General features: G+C 37.9%; 1 long non-coding RNA gene across 1 annotated transcript; it reads left to right on the top strand.

Moving 5' to 3' along the window:
- The first annotated feature begins 1,903 nt into the window (after positions 1-1,903).
- On the top strand, positions 1,904-6,708 carry LOC123085940 (uncharacterized). Its single transcript, XR_006440162.1, has 3 exons — positions 1,904-2,761; positions 3,076-6,064; positions 6,187-6,708. It is a non-coding gene; the product is annotated as an uncharacterized lncRNA (long non-coding RNA).
- Positions 6,709-7,010: the final 302 nt, after the last annotated feature.

The raw sequence follows: 7,010 nt of genomic DNA, 5'->3' as shown, positions 1-7,010 counted from the left end.
TTATGTGGGTGCTATCATGGTACTTCGTCTGCTGATCATTTTAATGTTCTGGATCTGGGGTGTGGCTGCAGGAGAGGGGAGGCGGCCAATGACAGGGAGAAGGAGCAGGCCGTCGAGGAGTGCAAGCAGAAGGGTAAGATGTGTATTTTTGTTCATATTTTTACAGATGATCTTGCTGTTTTGCAACATGTATTGCATTTCCAGGGATTATCCTTTTGCTTATTTAGTATTTCCTATGTTCTCTGAAGATTAATTTTGGCCCATACAGTTTTCGGTGACTGGAAGTCTGAAACTGATGACAGGGCATATTGTTTTGGTTATCAGTGGTTGGAGATATTGTGGCTTGATGTCCCTGGAGCAGTCAGACCCTTCCAAGATAGGTGAGCCTGATTTCTTCTGCAATTCTTCCACCACAGTACATGAAAAGGAATATGTTCTACCTATCGGCACCATTTCTTGTGGAGGATTGGTGCTTCCCCTTTATTTTGTCACACTTTTGTGTCCTTGAGTTCAGAATAGATTCACCTTTGTTCTGATTCTGCGCACAGGTCGAGCGACGGCGAGCACATCCGACGGCAACACACCCGTTCTTTCTCTCCCCATGCCGCCTCCTCCCTTCGGCCCTGATTCATCGGCGCGTGCAGGCACCTTTCCTTCTTTGACTTCTCCCCTCTTTTTTGTAAAAGCAAAAAAGAAGCAGGAGCAAAAGGAAAGTGAGCACCATAGAAAGGATGATTATAAGCAAGCGACAAGAACAAGCCAATGGGCATGGGATTTTCAAGCGACAAGAACAAGCCAATGGGCATGGCATTTTATGAAAAATGAGCAGAGGTAATGTAATATTGTATTAGTCGAGACTTGAGGGTACTGTCTAAACAAAATGTATACAGTTGGCAAATAATTTAATGTACATACATAGTACATTATGTGATGTATAATGTTCAATTGGCCTCCCAATCATAGTATGGATATTTTCAATATGGGTGGCATTCAGGCTTAGTTAGTTTCCTCTCATTCTTGGCATCAGATGACATCCATAGGTGGGATCCATTTTCATATTAGTATATAGCCCTACTATTTAAATGGTTCCGATTGAATTTTTATGCTCTGAAATAAATAATTTCTCCAGCACCGGATTTATGTCGTCATGGATATATATTATTGGTCTTTTGGCCAATATATAGGTAAATGCATCGTTACCAACTGCTGGAAAAAAGTTTGTATTCAGCATGGTCAATCTAAATAGATGAGCGATGGAGATGGATATTTCTATGCTTTTTTAGAAGATGCTCTGAAGTTAATTGTTTGTGATGCTTATTTGTAATGCGTTTTTTGAAATAAAATTGGTTCTTCGCTGTGATTTTTTTAGACCTAGGTTCGTACATTATTGATGCGTGCATTGCTTATGAAGAACACAGCCGCAGCTGATGTATTCATGTGTCGTCCCTTCATATGGTACTATATTTAAATGTTCCTGGCCACTGCAGCTGCTACTTATCAACTTATAAACATTTGGTTTGCTCATGTGTCTTAGAACAACTTTTTTAGCACCTGTATGTGAAATAACAAGCATAGCATTCTCATTTATAGGACATTTATTATTTTCACTTTCATGTTAGAATGACTTTTGTTGTGCTATTTAAAACAACTGTGTTGAATAACACAGGGATACATAGAGCTAGCCAGTGCAAGCTTCTGGTTTGGTTGTTGTAAACATAATAAGGTCCCTACCATATGTGAAAAGAAGGAAATGTTGGTGTTAGCTGATGCACCACTTTCCTTTCATGATGTTATAGTTTGAATGGTTGCTCATGGGTTTTGTCTCGTGCAGAGACCAGGCGTGGGACTAGTGCTTGGTAGCAGCAGCGATTCCTTCAGGCATTTCGATTCCAGTAACCACAAGTTCTAGGGAAGATGTATGTTTCCTACTAAAGGGTTTGAGTTTGAGAGGCACAGAAGAAGTTACAAGTGTTGCAGCTTATTTGGCTTTATAGTGACATGTATCGACAAACGATTGTTATATTCAGTATGCTAGGGTGTGTCCTATTTATCATGCAGATTCTGTATTAGGTGCTCGATAGAGGTAACAAAAGCTAACAGAGATCAGAATATATTTTTACTTATATTTTTGTCTTTCTTTTAGTTCTGTGTAGTCTTTATTTACCATGTAATGATTAGTTTGAATGCTTATAGTGGTGATTCTTTCCCTATAAATTTGTTGGGTAGATTATAATTCCGTTACTTGATTTAGGATAGTATATGGTTCTATGATACAGGATTTAGAGGAACATATATGGGATTTAGTTTTTCAGGTCACACCTGTCCCATATTCTTTTACTTTCCCTATTGATTTTAGCTTGCAATTGAGTAAGATGCAGGTTGGGAATTCTCCCTTGTGTGTCAGAATCTGAAGTATTTGACCATTTGGGTTCACTTCTATCATGTTTTGTATCCTTCCTCTATTTTAAGATTTACGAGGCACATGCAGGTTAGTTGTTGTTTCAAACATGTCAATGAAAGGTAATAATGTTAAAATTGGTTCCCCAAGGGCCAAGGTGGTGATGATTACTTTGTGCTTCTTTTCCTACTTGTTCTAAAAATGATCCTTCTGGGTGATGTTGATTTAGGTTTTTGTGGTCGTGTCATACACCAATTACCGTCGAGATGGGTAATGGTATGGGAATGGGCTCCAAGGATGTGAAAATGGTCTGGAAGACAGAGTTAGCAGCGACATGTGTCCTCAAGTAATTTCTTGCCAAAGGTATGCTATAGATACAACCAGCTTCAGAGACATGCCTAGGTAGCTCTCCTATACGGGTTCTTGTTGATCTTTGTTGGTTAAAATATGCGTTGCTGTGACCTTGAGAACATTTTTTTATCTTATTACTGCAGTTTTGTTTTTTCACTGAAACATATAGTGGTTAGTGTTGTTAATCCATACATAGCCATATTTGTAGGTTGATGTTATCATATCTTTCATTCAATATCTTGTGCAAAGTTACATGCGTATTTTTCTTTCTTTAGGCCGTCCACCCGTTTGATTTCTGGACCCATATTTTAATGGTTCTCTTGCAGGTGATGTGAAGGTTAGCTACTGTGATCAAGGAAATAACATGTATCTGTGTGGTTTGTTCCTGCTGTTGATCGGTCGTTGCTGCATTTAAGGTATGTTGTGCCCGGTGCTACTTAATGCTATATAAAACCTATAGCTGTACATAAAACGCCTTGATATGCAAATAACCCAGTTAAAATAAATGGGTTGCGCCATCTAGCATTACATGACGACATGCCAAACACTTTGCCACCTAGGATAGTCTATATTTGTATTTCATTCAGTTATCTCATATTTCCAGTAAAAAAAACTCTTCGCTTTGGGGTTTTGGAATAATCTTCAGGAAGTTGGTGACAAGTTAGTAGAACTTATAGAAATGCCGCTTTCATTAGACAATGACATGCCAAAGACGCCACTGCCTAAGGTAGTCTTTGGACTTAAGCTATGTACAATAACAAGATTTGTCGCTTCAGTTTTTAGAATAATCATTGATAAGTTGGTTAAGAATTAGAGCTAAAGTTACACATGAGTAGTATTTGTTGTACAAACATCCAGTTAATTCTTGAGATACAATAGAGACACTATATTAGTACTACTTTAGTCAAATACATTGTCCACTGGTTGTTGTAGTGAAATGTCGCTCTAGCTATTAATTTACAGAATTGTAGAAAATAGCCCCTACGGAATTACAAAGAGCGAGAATAAGGAAGCTGGCAAACTTAGTGCTCCATGGTATTTCAGTAGAAAGGAAATAGAAGAGAATTCTCCATCTAAGAGGGATGACATTGATTTAAAGAAAGAGACTTGCCTTCGGAAATCGTATTTGCACTTATCTACAAGATTTGGGGATGCGGCTCAAAGTGTAAGATATTTTATGTCCTTCTATGCATTTATCGATACTGTAGCCTGTTGGCTGACTGTCCCTTACTTATCCAAAAACATTGAGTTCTGCTACTTACCCAACCAGATGTTAAATATTTCAAAATGCGTCTTTATATTGTCATTGTATCGTAATTGCTTCTCCTGATGTGTTTTTGTTTTACACCAGCATATATTTGGTCCAGAGATATTCAATTGTTTGTCTGATAAGATAATATTTTACTTCTTTATGCAGCACTCTTATGGCAAGCACATTTTTTCTGGATGAACTGCTGGTTGGTTTTTTTCTCCATAAATACGATAAATTATCATATCATATGAAATGTTAAGATATACTGAAAATATGCCCTGTATGATGGTGGTCTGGCATTTTAGAATTGTTTTGGGCAATTCATGTTTGTATGCATTTTTTCTTTTGGCCCTTGAAGGCATCTTTAATAGTTTGCAATTGCGATAGAAATTGCTGTGCTCGTATCTTTAGTTTTTATTACAATTGGTCGAGCTACAACGAGTGCGTCTGATTCCAACTCATCAAGGCGAGCTCCCTCTTTTATTCTTCTCAGGTAATGAGGCGTCAGTGTAGGCCCAATCTTTTTGTTTGTTGCTTTGAAGAGTGTTGTCATGTTGTGGAAAGGCAACATGTGCTTGATATGTGGAGTTGGTGTTGAGCCTGGCGGTAGTAGACAGGGAAGGCACCCATCTCACTTTATCTTGAGAGTTGATTCATATCTTTTTTCTTGACCTGATTGAGTTCCTTATATGCAAGGATAAAGAAGAAGGGGCATTGTCGTGGTTGTTGCTTAAGGTGTTGGTCAGGAGCTGATTGCCGGGACTGATGACAAGAACGGAGAGCAGGATGAGTATGTCAACATGATGTTCCTTGATGTTGGCCTTCTTTTATAAAGTTCACATGCAACTCTCCTCCATGGTTAGAAATAACTAATTTAAACGTTTTGTTTCTTTGGTGGTTACTCATTTCTCTTACCGTTGTTGTATCAAAACAATTTGTATTTTCGTTGATGGCCACTTGGGCTCATTTTCGAGGAGAATGAGATGTGGAATAAACTACTCTAAAATGGTTGGTTCCCTTAAGACAATTTATTAGCAACTAATTTTGGCTGCTGGTGCACATGATACAATTGTGCTCTGTTGTTGCCATCTTGCATTTTATGTGAGCTTAAACAGACAATCAATTAAACTTTTACTAAGTTCTTACCGTATGTATTTGCTCAAACACAGTTACTGAAAAAATTCAAATATTTTTAGCAAGTACATGGTTTTAAATGGGACTCGGTGCCATTTAGCGCGATGGGCAGTGTTATAGAAATATAATTTTTTGGTGCAACAGTTATACACTCTTTTTTCAAACTTGGATTTCACAATCTGATAGACATTTTCAAAAGAGTATGGTTTAATATATGGGTTTTCTACAACAAGTACTGAATATGTCCTTGCAAAAGAAACTATTTTCATCCACAACATGGCTGAGGAAATGCCTCTGTCACCTAACTGAGGAACCGAGAAAGAAAGGAAAGGGATAGACATTCTCTGCTGGATCCGTCCACTGCTGCTTCATATTCAACTCGGTCCACAGGCATCGCTCTATGTGGGTTGGGCTAAATAACATATGATCTATCCTAATACCTCCTCATCCCTATATCTATGTATGTTCACAACAAAGACATGTTTTTTTCCTTAGGTTTCTTATCCTTTTCCTTCTTTTTTTCAGGTATGGACTATCATAATACCTTCCAATCCCTATATCTTCGTATATGCACAACAAAGACATGTTTTTTTCCTAGGTTTCTTATCTTTTTCCTTCTTTTTTTGCAGGAAAAAGATGCACGGTTAGGTTTCTCATCATGATAACCATGTTTTCAAACTTGCTAAAAAAATACAACCATGCCAACTTTACTCTCTCATCATAGTGGTCATATTTTCAAACTGAACATATTCATATTATGCAAAGTTTTCCTTTTCCTAGACTATTATTTAACAACGTAATAAACATGTTTAAAAATAGCATGATTTAGTTGAAGGTTCTTGCAGCATGAAACTATTTTCATCGACAACATGTCTTCAGCAGGTCTCTGCGCCATTTGGCGGAACGGGTCAACTAGTTTTTATATAGAGGTGATTCTTTCATGCACATTGAAAGCTCATATATATTGTACTAGAATTACCGTTCGGCTGTCGCTCTATTGACATACTCTTTTTTTAGACATTAACTATTTTGAATCTTCATGTCTACGTAGGCAGCAACACATGGAGAAAATCATAACCAATTGGTGGTGTAATAAACATCGGGATTTTCTCAGTTCTCATGACATTCGTTTGAGGACAATAACGATGGAAGGTTATGCATCCAATCAGGCAAACAGAGACTTCGTCACATTCTTCCTATTTAATGCGAGGTTACTATTGTTCATGGGGCTTAAGTTTTTCAACAAGAAATTTCTCACAGATGGATATGTTGGACAGCAAAAAAAGAAGATTCGGGTCGACAAATGGGCTTATGAACGTGCTCGGCTTCTATTTACAACAACTTGTCGTTATATGCGAGTAAACTTTTTGGCATAGGATGTTGATTTTATGGATCAGACCGACCCATTTATTTGTGACTGCCAAAAATAGTGGTTGGGTTAGATGTTATTGCCATGCGTGTTCAGTCTGGATTTTGTCTAAACCTGATGAACAATTAATCCTTGGGCTTTTGTACTGTTTATAAGCTTGAGTTAGATATTGTTGCCCTTTTCAACTTGGCTGCGACTGTCATATTTTATTTGAAACAAGGCAAATGGCTTGTCATTTCCTTATAAAGATAGAAATATTGTAACAAATCCTAATCAAGGGAAATAACATCACTCTCGCCAGCTGCTTGAGCTCGCTGTGCATTACATAACCCAAGTGATTAGCCCCCACCCGCACACACAAACTTATTTTGAACTAGCACACCAAATGTGATGTACATTTTCATAAGAAAGGCTGCATGGCCTTGACATATTTGGATTCTGACATTTGGGACCCACGAGGAAAACGCCTATCCAAGGTGGTGTCCACTTACTAGTCAACAAACGAT

Source organism: Triticum aestivum, chromosome 4A, assembly GCF_018294505.1.
Source record: "Triticum aestivum cultivar Chinese Spring chromosome 4A, IWGSC CS RefSeq v2.1, whole genome shotgun sequence".
Taxonomy (NCBI): domain Eukaryota; kingdom Viridiplantae; phylum Streptophyta; class Magnoliopsida; order Poales; family Poaceae; genus Triticum; species Triticum aestivum.
This window is presented reverse-complemented; position numbering and strand designations above follow the sequence as displayed.